Source organism: Nomascus leucogenys, chromosome 16, assembly GCF_006542625.1.
Source record: "Nomascus leucogenys isolate Asia chromosome 16, Asia_NLE_v1, whole genome shotgun sequence".
In the NCBI taxonomy this organism is placed as follows: domain Eukaryota; kingdom Metazoa; phylum Chordata; class Mammalia; order Primates; family Hylobatidae; genus Nomascus; species Nomascus leucogenys.
Window position 1 is genome coordinate 55383187 of NC_044396.1, and position 12916 is coordinate 55396102.

At 38.5% G+C, this 12916-nt stretch overlaps 1 long non-coding RNA gene across 2 annotated transcripts in view; it reads right to left on the reverse strand.

The window, feature by feature from the left end:
* LOC115830694 overlaps positions 1-12916 on the reverse strand; it is a 72959-nt gene that overhangs the window by 49866 nt on the left and 10177 nt on the right. Inside the window, exons 2-4 of one of the 2 annotated variants that reach the window (XR_004026252.1) lie at positions 11891-11955; positions 4003-4037; positions 2307-2315 (exon numbers count right to left, since the gene is read on the reverse strand). This is a non-coding gene — a long non-coding RNA (uncharacterized LOC115830694). The remainder of the gene's footprint in view (positions 1-2306; positions 2316-4002; positions 4038-11890; positions 11956-12916) is intronic. The other variant, XR_004026251.1, reaches the window with a different exon arrangement.

Sequence of the window (12916 nt, forward strand, 5' to 3'; positions counted from 1 at the left end):
TTTTTACATATTTATCAGTTTCCCACATGTCTGTTATTGATTTCTAATCTAATTCCACTATGATTGGAAAAGATACTTGGTATTATTTCATTCTCCTTAAATTTACTGAGGTTTGTTTTGTGGCCTACCATATAGTCTATTCTATAAAATGTTCCATGCTCACTTGAGCAAAATGTGTATTCTGCTGCAAATGTGTATTCTGAGAAAAATGTTGATGGAGTGTGTCCTATAGATCTCTGTTAGGTCAGGTTGGTTTATGGCCCCATTCAACTCTTTCATCTCCTTATCAATCTTCTGCCTCATTTTTCCATCCATTATTGAAACTGGAGTATTGAAATCTCCAACTATTATTGGGAATTCGGGGGGAGGTTTTATTGTCATTATTGTTGTTTTGAGACAGGATCCCACTGTGTTGCCCAGGCTGTAGTGTAACGACCATTATAGTTCACTACAGCCTTGAACTCCTGGGCCCAAGTGATCCTCCTGCCTCAGCCTCCCAAGTAGCTGGAACTATAAATGCACACCACCAAGCCCAGTTTATTGTTTTTTGTAGAGACGGGGTCTTGCTTTGTTGTCCTATTGCCTTCTGGTCTTCACTGTTGTGGTGAAAAGCTGGCTGTTAATCTTAGGATTTCCTTGTATGTGATGAGTTATTTTTGTCATGCTGTTTGTAAGATTTTCTTTTTGTCTTTCCACATTTTAAAAGTGGAAAGTGATTGTGTTTGTCTTAATTGGAATTCACTGACCTTCTTAGAGGTATATGTTTTCTATCAAATTTGGGAAATTTTCAGCCATTGTTTCTTCAAAAATGTTTTCGGTCCTTTTTCTCCCCTAATTTGGTGACTTACACTAATGTATATGTGGGTGTCCTTAATAGTGTCTCACATTTTTCTGAGACTTTGTTCCTTGTTCTTTATTCTTTATTCTGTCTATTTTTCAAACTGAATCATCTCAAAAGATCTATCTTCAAGTTCAATGTTTCTTCTACAAGCTCAAATCTACTGTTGAACCCCCCTAGTGAATTTTTTATTTCAGTTATTGCAATTTTCAACTCCAAATTTCCACTTGGTTATTTTAAATAATATCTGTACTTTTATTGATATTCTCTATTTTATGAGACACTGTCATCATACCTTATTTTAATTCTTTAAGTATGGTTTTCTTTAGCCCTTTTAACATATTTAGAATTGCTTCTTTAAAGTCTCTGTCTGCTTAGTTTATCATCTGGGTCCTTTTGAAGTCAGGTTCTATTTCTACTAATTCTTTTCCTATGTATGGGTAACATTTTCCTGGTTCTTAGTATGTCTCATAATTTTTTTGAAAACTGGACATTTTAATTAATGTAACAACTCTGGATACAGATTCCCCCTCACCCCACCCAAGGAGAGTGTTGTTTTCCTTGTTATTTGCTTATTTGTTAGGTGATTTAGCTGAACTAATGCCATGACGTCTCTTTCCCCTGCAGTGTGCAGCCTCTGATGTCTCTGCTCAGATTTTTTTCCCCTTGATTTTATCTTTTAACCTGGATAACTACAGATTGTCCTTGGATTGGCATAAGCAACTTACTGGTCAAAGGTTGTGCTTAAGTTCATTCAGCTAGTTAGATTTGTACTCTAATACTGGATGTATGTGTGATTTGTAATCTATTGTCACAATTCAGGGAGTTTATTTTTATTTATTTTTGTCCTACATTTAGCCAGTGATAACTAGCTTGAAGATTCCCTCTCTGATCATTCCTAGGAGGATAAAGCTTTGGGCATGCACATATTATTCCAGAGAGCCAGGGATGACTATGATTATTTTTAAGCCTGACTTCCTAGGAGTCATCCTTGTGGCAAAGTAGTATATTGTGTAGTCAGTATTTGCTCATGGGGTTATTTTATGAGCTGGGGTAGGGATGAGTTGTGGTCCCAGTATCCTTTGTTTGCAATGCCTGAGATAGAGCTTCTGCTTATCAATAGTGACTGGAAGGCAGAATAGAGACCCAGTTCTCTCAGCCATGGCTGTCCGAAATTACCTTTTTCTGCAGAATTACATACATTAAATACAACTCTTTTTAATTACATACATTACATACACTAAAATAATTTATCTGCAGAATTACAGAGATTCTGCAACATGGTACTGAGGGTTAGGGGAGAGAATTTCTAGTGGCCTGCCCTTTCATGGTGAACCATGACCCCAGACTGAGAGAAAGAGACAGAGCCCCTGTCTTCTTAGCTGCAAACACTTGGAGTAGAACTTTTGTAACACAGAGCTGGAGGCAGAGGCGAGAGTAATGTAGCTGGTTGCAGCTCAAATGCCACAAGCTGCCACTGTTCTTAACAAAATTTAGTAGACTTTCTTGAATGAATGTTTCTTCATTGTCATATTCCCTTCAGACAATTTCCAGATACTTTGAATGATTTTTTAAAAATAGTTTTCATCAGTTATATAACGTTTTGCTGGTGAGAAGATCCATGTAACTCCTGAGCCATCATTTTGGAAGTCCCACCTCATCCTTTTTTACTATTTCTGTCCCTGATCAACAGTTGGTGGGAAGAGCATGAATAAGCAGGAAGTCAACAATCAAATGTCTCCTTTGTGGAAAGTTCTCTTAAGCAGTTAGATTCATAGAAACTATAGATTCTATGGAAACTCATAGATACTATAGATTTCTATATTGTATATTATGGATTTATTATTAGAAATAATAGGAGAATTTACATTCTGGGATCTTCCCATCTTCTGTATCTTCAACCCCTTTAACCATTGATGAGTAGTATTAACTTTGAATATGTTAAGTACAGTAGGTGTAAGTTGTAATTTTTTTGAGACCAAAATCAGCTGCTTAATCATGGAATTAATCTAATTGATTATTTTCGTATCCCTAATAAATCTGATTTTAGGTTTGTCAATAAAAATTTAGGGTAAGATTAAAGATCAAGGGAAGATCTATAATTTCTAAATTTTAAAAAATATTTCTATGTAAGTAGTAACTGTTCACCATAGAAAAAAGAGTTATAGCTCTGCTTCTCAAAGTATTTTGATTGTTTAGGCTTTCATTCTAGCTAATATTCACTCCAGCTTTGGTCTAGATAATAGTCATTCTACATTTGGTTAAATCTTAACTCTTTTCATTTTCTTTCAACCATAACTTACTGGTTAAGATCTTAGACTCAGAGTTGGAGTCTAGTTAGGAACAATCTAGGTATTTCAAATTGAGGAGTTAATAGAAAAAATAGTTACAAGTGCTGGAAGGGCTGAAAGAGTAAAAATGAGACTGTGAGATAACTGAGAAATTAGCAACTGCAGGAATCTGCTACCACCCTAAGGCTGGAGCAAAAGAAAGGAAGAAATTGCTGTTACCAGTCCCGTCAGGCATTCATCTCTATTACTGCTGAGGCTTGCTATTGCTGCCAGAACCACTGACACATCACCTGGGCCTGCAGCTGCCACGACTGCTACACACTGCTTACCAGCAGCTATAGCCCACAGCCAGTGCTGCTAAAATTGCCAAATGACACCAGAGCCTGTAGCCATCAGAGGTTGTTAGAGGAAGAACAGTGGTTTCTCCCACCTCCCATCAGTGCTTTCCATTGGCACTGAGAGTTTATTGAAAGAAAATGTTGTTTACAGGGTCTAGAATTGAGGATTCTCATAAGCACCTCCTGACATGAAGCAGGATTTTCTGCTGTGATGGAAATGTTCTATAATCTGTGTTGTCTGATACAACAGCCCCTAATTACATGGGGACTATTGAGCACTTGAAATGTGTATGAGATGACTAGGAACAAAATTTTAAATTAGTTTAATTTAAAGAGCCACATGTGGCTAGTGGTTTCCATACCGGACAGCATAGATTTAGCATCTACGATGCAAAGCAGATAATAGAAGTGTGAGATTGGAGCTAGGAGTAGGCAGGCAAATGATTGGCAGCAGATCATAATGCTCAGACAGATGTGGTTCCCACCCTGGCTCTGTCACTCACAAGCCACAGCTTGTGGCAAGTTCCTGTGGAACAGCCTTGGGCAAGTTCCTCAATCTCTGCGAGCCATCTGGAAAAGTGACAATAATAATAATACCTCTTAGGATTAAAGAGTTATTGGAACAACTAAACAAGATGATGCAACCATTCTGCAAAAACCTGACTAAGTGCCCAGTAAATGTTCATTATAACTATCACTTAAAAGAAATATTTTCAAAACTTTAATCATGGGGAACAGAGTAAGATGCAGAAAGCCTATGGAGAGATGGTAGTCCAATTTGTCTCCTAATGTTCCTTTTAGCTATAATTTTGTGAATGTATTTGCTAAATATTTTCTTTCTCCTTTTTTTCTATGTTATTGTCTTTTTGTCTAGCTGGTAATTTCAATGTCTTCTTATTCTTCTTATAGTATGGATCATTTTTCCTAGACTTAATTGTCATACATTGTGGAAGTTTCATACTATTATGGAAGACTGACTTAATTATCATATGTTATGGAAGTTCACGATTATGTCAAAATAATGTTTGTTGGACCTGGCACCATGATATAAGTTTTCTTGCTCTTTGCTCTTTTGTTCCCAGGGGTGATTTTTCTGACACCACTCTGACATGCTAAGACTTTAACCAGAACACACTGCACTGTTTATGTTGACTTTTCCTTATCATATGCTTAAAGATAAAAAAGAGTTATAAATATTTACAAGTGTTTTATAATAGTTCGAATACATTTCAGAGGCTTAATTTATTAAGAAATATCATATTTTGTGCCAAACCTAGCCATCTCTCCCGTAATCTCTTTTGCTCTTTCAGTGGTTTAAGAGAATAGATGAGCATCTAGAGATATATCTCTTAGACAAATAATGTTGATACAGCCTATATATTGTCAGCTGCTTAAAGAACAATATTCCAGTTGAAATGACAGGAATCTCACAAGACAGAACCACTCTTGCAACTGTGTTAAAGGAGCACCTTTGTTTAAGTCAGAAATGGTGCTAATGAGACACACCTGGGAGTGAAATGATTTTCTCATGGGGCAAAAAACAACAACAAAAAAAATTTTCATTGCTCAACTACATCTTAGACATAGTATTTTTCTTAGATAACTTACAGGGAGCCTTTGGAAAAAGAAGAGTAAACATAAAACAATGCTGAGTCCTAAATGGAACCAAACCCAACAATAACAAGATGAGCTGCATGCAGCTACAGTGGGCTGCTATTCATAATATGTGATGGCACATCAGGCCTTTCACCAAAGTCAGGCAATGCTGTGTATTGCACTGAATTTTTCCTGTGGATTCTCTATTAACACTAGTGGGAGCTCTTTACATTAAAAAAGTCATAAGTCCCACAACTGTTCTGCAATCCTCTCCTCATATTAAATCTACTCATCATGTCTGGGGGAGTTATCTTTAAGGAAATCATTTGCCAAGACTCAGATTTTTAAAAAACATTCTAAGGCACTAGAATATGGAAGTGAATAATTTGCTCCAATCTTCCTTTCCACCTCTGAACAAAATGTAGCCAGTGAAAGAAAATTAGCCCCTGGTCATTAGTGCTTTTCAAAACAGACTATCTAGTTGCCTCCCCTTTCAGTTACAGCTACTGTGACGCCCCATATTCTGTTTAACACCGTATATAACTCCTGGCATAATGCCTGAACAAAGAGGGCAATTTCTCTCCAATTTTGACTTTCCAGATAGTCATACTTGATCACCAAAGCCAGGGTGGCCTGGCACATTCCTGGGTAGCCAAGATGCTCACAATTATGGGATTATTTCATCTAGAAGGGCTGTGAATTTCCATTTTCATGCACTTTCTATACTCCAACACTCCTACATAATTCTATTTCTGATAAAGGAAGTAAAGGAACAATCTGGAGGAAGCAATTGCTGGACTATCAGGTACCCTGGGGACCACAGAACTGGTCCCTTTCCTTACACATTGAGGTGAAGACTCCAAGAGCTGGAGTGAATTGACCTATTTTCTTCTGATTCTTTCCAGGGCACCGTGCTACTCATAACAAAAATGTATTGAATAAAATGCACAGTTTCCACTTAGTGGAGAGTGGGCAGTGCAGGGACGCACTAAGTGTCAGGCACCAAGCTAAGGGTTTTATATACCTTCTTTCTTACAGTTCTCATGCCAAAGCTTGGAATTCTTCTTATTTTACAGATTTATACACTGAGGTTTGAGGGTTTAAATAACAGAGTTAGTAAATGACTGAGCCAGTATTCAAATACAGATATGTCTGACTGCAAAGGCCATTTCCTCAAACCACTATGCTATACTCTACTGTATATGCAGAATAATACTCATTCTAAAGAAGGAAGCATTGTTGGTTGGGCACAGTGGCTCAAGCCTTTAATTCCAGCACTCTGGCAGGCTAAGGTAGGTGGACCACCTGAGGTCAGGAGTTCAAGACCAGCCTGGTCAACATGGCGAAACCTCGTCTCTACTGAAAATACGAAAATTGGCCAGACACAGTTGCTCATGCCTGAAATCCCAGCATTTTGGGAGGCCGAAGGGGGTGGATCACCTGAGGTCAGGAGTTTGAGACCAGCCTGGCCAACATGGCAAAACTCCATCTCTACTAAAAATTAAAAAACTAGCCAGGTGTGGAGGCGGGCGCCCGTAGTCCCAGCTACTCGGGAGGCTGAGGCAGGAGAATGGATTGAACCTAAGAAGTGGAGGTTGTAGTGAGCCAAGATCATGCCACTGCACTCTAGCCCTAGGCAACAGAGAGAGATTCTGTCTAAAAAACAAAAAAGGAAGCATTGTCAAGACATGAAGAATAATTTGAGATCACAACAGGAGATGGTGAGATCACAGAAAACATATCCAGAATATTATTATCCCTTAATAATAATGATTAATAGCTACCATTAACTGAGTGTCCAGTATAGGCCAGGCACTTTATATTTGTTATTTTATTTAACTATTACAATCTCCCTGTGAGGTAGGGATAATCGTACCCATTTTTTAGGTGAGGAAACTGAGAATTAGAGAAATTAAATAACTTTCCCCAGTCTCACACAGTTGGCAGACAGTAAAATGAGGCTTAAGTCCAAATCTAAGTGACTTGAAACCCCACACCTCACTTACCTTAAGATGCATTCCTGACCCATGGAAACTGCTTAATATATATTGAGCACATGAATAAATAAAGGACCATGAATAAACAGTGGCTGGAATGGAGCATGTATCTGTTATGTAATGCCCATGTTGGCCTTGATTAGAAGCTCCTGAAAACAAATGAGTAACAAATACACGTTTTGTTTTGCTCCAAAAGGTAGAACTGGGACAAATCAGTGGAAATTGCAGACTTCCTGTGGCTTCCTGTACAGGAACCTGGCTTCAAAGAGTCCATTGCCTGAATGACCTTCAATTCTGTGATTCAGAGATTCTGTGAGAGTCTGTGTCTCTACAGAGGGATAATAAGGGAAAGCACTCCCACAGTGAGAGCTGCCTAGTAAAACAGTGACCTACCCATTTTTGAAGATGTTTCAGGTACATGACTACATGCCAGAAATGCTGAACAAGAAATTATTAAATTGTGTAGTGTAGAAGATTGTTTGGAAAATGGCTGCAGTTATTCCCTTTCCTTTATTCATTCTCCTTTGCAAGATGACTCCTAAGCTCCTCCCATTGAGAGATGGTATTTCCCCAACCCTTGAATCTGTGCTGGCCTTGTGACTGGCTTAGCCCAAAAGAATGCAGCAGAAGACATTTCATGCCAATTCTAAGTCTAGGCTTCAAAAAGCCTTGCATAGTTTCAATCTCCTTTTTGAAACCCTGAGGCTACCAAGTGAACAAACTGTAGCTAGACTAGCCTGCTGGAGGATTAGAGGCTACATGGAAGAGAATAGAAATGTCCCAGTGAACAGTTAGCCAACCTCTAGAAGCAGAACCACCTAGCTGCCTTGTAGCTCACCACATATTCATGGGCAAGCTCAGTGGAGACAAGAAGAACCAACTAGTTGACCCATAAACTCAAGGGCAATAAGAAATGGTTGCTGCATGATTCTCATAAGCACCTCCTGATATGAAGCGAAGATAAAAGAAATGCCTGATGTCCCTGTCAGAATAGTTCATGCCACTATCATCTGCCTGTATGTCAGAAGGCCTCCAGGGGCTTTCCTCAATGGACATAGTAACATCCAACATTAATTGGGCATCTTACTACTTGCCAGGCAATAGTCTTAGTGTTTTGCATAAATTAATTCTTAAGCCTCGCAACAAGCAGCGAAAAATTGATTATTGTTATGAAACTGATTTCACAGATATAGAAACCATGGCAGAGAACTTAAGGAACTTACCTAAGGTACAGAGTTAGTAAATGCCCAGCCCAGTATTGGAACCCAGAAAGTCTAAAGCCACAGTTCTTGCTATTAGCCACACCACATTGCCTCCTGCTAGTCGTCCTAAGGGGAAGGTTGTGTGCAGGGACTATACTTGCACTCACAAAAGCTAGTAGTTGTATTTCCTGATTATTTTCACCAGGCTTTCTTTGCAGAGTCTGGGATGTCACCAAATACCTTGTTCATTTTCCACGCTTCTCCCACCTGAAAGTCATTTTCTTACTGCCTGTTTCTGAGTAATCTTACTATTAAGCTTGAAACCTAGAATCTATGATCAGGAGAAATGTTTTAAAAGACTCATTACCAAAAACATGGGAGCAAGTGGAAGAAACACTGCTTTTCCAAAAGAGAATTAGTTCTCCAGTATGAGAGTTTCCATTCGATTCACAATTGGAAATGAGTGTAAATCAGGTTTAAGAAACATATGAGATGGGCTTATGCAAAGGCCTTAAGTAGGGAATCAAATGCTAAATAAAATGTTAAAAGCAGGTTTAATAATCATGCCTGACATCCAAGATGGGTCAGTTTTTTTTTCTCCTAGATATAGTTTCCCTGAAGCTCAAGATAATTACAAAATGTCTTAAATCCCTGTTTTTCTTATTGAATACAATGGACTGCCAACATTTCAACTACAGTTAAACCAGCCCAACAGGAAAAAAGCCAAGGAATGTGTCTATTCCAACATTTTCTGCAAAGTCTGGTAGTATATAGCTCTCTGTTTTGAGATACCTTAAATGGAAATTCCATTTACAAAACTGGACGAAACATGACCAACATATATATACTTTTCTAGAAATTTCTTCTGCCTTATCTAATTTCCCCATTAGAGGAGGCAGTATCACTTATTTCCCTGCCATTGTGGGTTTTTTCCCAGATACCTCTTGGGGCCCTGGTGCAGTTCTCCCCACCCCTAACGCACACACACAGAGTACAACTTAGTAATTGTTGACTTAATTAATGTGGGGCAGTGGGAATCCCCTAGGACCCCCATCCCCATCCCCTGCCCACTGCTAGGGATTTGACCACTGACTCTAGGCAGAGTAGTGTCAATGCCTGTGTGTCTGCACAGACCTTGCTTTTATTTCACCCACTATGTAACTAATGTTTTAGGAAACTCTGGTAATTTCAACTCCCTCTTGCCCATGGCTTTTTAAGGCCCAGATAGAAGCCTCCAACCCCTTCCACCCTTTAAATTAACCACCAGACTCTCGAAAGCAAGATGTCAGTCGTGTTCTGGGAAGTTTTCATGGAATCCTTCCTGCCCCCTCCTCCCCTCCCCTCCCCCACCTCCCCTCCCCTCCCCCCTCCCCCCTCCCCTCCCCTCTCCTCCTCTCTCCTCTCCTCTCCTCTCCTCTCCTTTTCAACTGTATTTTTTTGAGAAGCTTTAGGTTCACAGCAAAACTGAGCAGAAAATACAGAGATTTCCCATATCGCCCCCTGCCCTCACACATGCACAGCCTCTCCGACTATGAACATCCCCCACCAGATGGTATATTTGTTATGATCCATGCACCTACGTTGACACATCATTATCACCCAAAGTCTGTAGTTTGTGTTAGAGTTCACTCTTGACGTTTTATATTCTGTGGGTTTTGACACATGCACAATGACATGCATCTGCCATGATAGTATCATACAGAGTAGTTTCACTGCCCCCAAACCCCAAATCCTTTATGCTCTGCTTATTTATTCTTCTCTGCCTCCTAACCCCTGGCAACAACCAATCTTTTTTTTTTTTTTTTTTTTGAGACAGAGTTTTGCTCTTGTTGTCCAGGCTGGAGTGCAATGGCACAATCTCAGCTCGCCGCAACCTCTGCCTCCCGGGTTCAAGCAATTCTCCTGCCTCAGCCTCCTGAGTAGCTGGGATCACAGGCATGTGCCACCATGGCCGGCTAATTTTGTATTTTTAGTAAAGATGGGGTTTCCCCATTTTTGTCAGGCTGGTCTCGAACTCCCGACCTCAGCCTCAGGTGATCCACCTGCCTTGGCCTCCCAAAGTGCTGGGATTACAGGTGTGAGCCACCACACCTGGCCCAATCTTTTTACTGTCTACATAGTTTTGCCTATGCATAGTTTTCTATATTTTCAAAATGTCACATAGTTGCAATCATACTGTGGTATTTTGACTTTTCAGATTAGCTTATTTCACTTAGTAATATGCATTTAAGTTTTCTTCATGTCTTTTCATGGCTTGATAGCCCATCTTTCTAGTGCTGAATAGGATTCCATTTTCTGGATGTACCACAGTTTATCCATTCACTTACCGATGGACATCTTGGTTACCTCCAAATTATGACAATTATAAACATAGCTGCTACAAACATCCATGTACAGGTTTTAGTGTCAACATAAATTTTCTATACCTTTGGGTAAATACCAAGGAGTGTAATTATTGGATCATATGGAGAGAGTATGTCTAGTTTAATATGAAACAACCAAACGGTCTTCCAAAGTGACTATACGATTTTGCATCCCCACCAGGAAAGATTGAGAGTTCCTGTTACTGTACTTTCTTGCCAGCATTTAGTGTTGTCACTGCTTTGGATTTTGACCATTTTAATAGCTGTGTATGGTATATCATTGTTGTTTTTACCTTTGTGTATTTATTTCATTTTTGCCTTTTGCTTTTGTGTCTATACTATACTGTGAAATTTTCCTATTTTCCTCCAACATGTTTTCATAAAAGTCATGCATGATTGATGCGAAAGGCAGGCAACAGTCTCCTTTCCACATGAGACTCCCACTTATTCCATGCAGGCATAAGGGACCCAAAGTTGATAATTTCTTATACTTGCTTGGAAATATATATTTTATCTCCCCTCTCTATGTCTGTCCCTCCCATTATATTCCAGTCTCACCCAACTCAAGCCTAGACCTGCCAATTGTGTGTTTTTTTTAACTAAAGAAAATTTTATGTAGGAAGACATACTGTAATTTTCAGTTTGTCTTGTAACTATAGTAAGACCATAGAATGGCATTTACAATCTCAGATGTCTCTAGTTGTTAAACGACCCATATAATTCTCTTATTGTCATTTATGTTACAATGAATTTGCATTTATTCTATCCGGAGTTCTTACTAAGATAGAAATATTTTATAAATAAGATTCTTGTTTAAATCATCTCTCTCTCTTGAATATTATCTTTAAGATTATAATCCATTCAATTTGAGCAAAAGTATAATCATTTTAGTTAGGGCCATGTTTTAAAATTAAAAATAAAAGTGATCATCCAAAATTACATTTAAAAAGAGTCAAGACTGACCCATGTTTTTATTGTGAATTAAGCTGTTCATTAGTGGACTTACTTGGAGGCTGAATCCACATTGAGGATAACTCAATTCTACTTTCAGACATGGCAGTGTGGGGAAAAATCCAACCCAGGGCAAGAGGATAATGAAGAGGACCGTTTGATGAAAATAAATTCTTCATCATTAATGGAGAAGGTGGAGGGCCAGGCCAAGCAATGAGAGAGAAGAGTTTCCTCTTCCCACAAATTCTTCCTTTGGCAGCAAGAATCTCTGGATTGGAGGAAGGAGTGGACAGACAAAAGCTGGCAGGGCTTACCTGGTTTGAAGATCTCTGCAATAAAGATCTTCCATGTATATGGGCTGCTCAGGGCTCCATCTCCCCTCAAATAAATAAATAAATGAATACATAAATACATAGTTTTAAGTTTTGTCAAATTTATGCATACAAAAGTTAACTAGTAATACAAGGTTTATTATTCAAAAAAATATATGTCAGCAACCTCCTCTTCCACCATTCTCCCTTTCAAAGGAGAAATCAATTAAACTCTTCTAGATGTTATTAACTGCCTCAAAACCCATCTGAATTACCCAACTTCCCTGGTCTCCACTATATTATTTTCCTCCATTCAAGAAGAGCGAATTTTGATTGTGAGGTTCTTAAAGCTTATACAATTTTGAGACCTTTTTAAAGAAAAAGAATGTAAGATTCCAAAATATCAAATTAGATAGAGCCTTGGAAAGGTCCCTGATGCTTAAGCTTCATTATTCATAGTACATCTGCTTCTGCCTTCAAGTGAGAACGTACAAGATCCTTTGTATTAAATTATCCCATTGTTGCCTCTAAACCATCTCCCCATCCACATACCATGTCGAGATCACCAAATCTCTCAATTTTACATTCAAGTAGCTCCCCAAAACCCACCTCCTCTATAAAATCTGTTCTATTGAACTGAAATATAGTCATATTTCTTTAATTCCACTTTCTCTAAAAATTTAACTCCATGTTTTCCTTCACTTCTCAACCTATGATACATATTTATCCCATTGTGCTTATTTTTTATATTTCTTTTCCTCTAGCTTTATTAAGGTAGAATTGGCAAATAAAAATTGTGTATATTCAAGACATACAATGTGATAATTTGATATACATAAACATTGTGAAATGATTACTACAATCAAGTTAATTAACACATTCATCACCTTACATAGTTACCATTTTGTGGTATGTGTGTGTGTGTGTGTGTGTGTGTGTGTGTGTGTGTGTGGTGAGACACTTAAGATCTACTTTCTTAGCAAATTTCAAGTATATAATACAGTATACAACTATAGTCACCATGTTGTA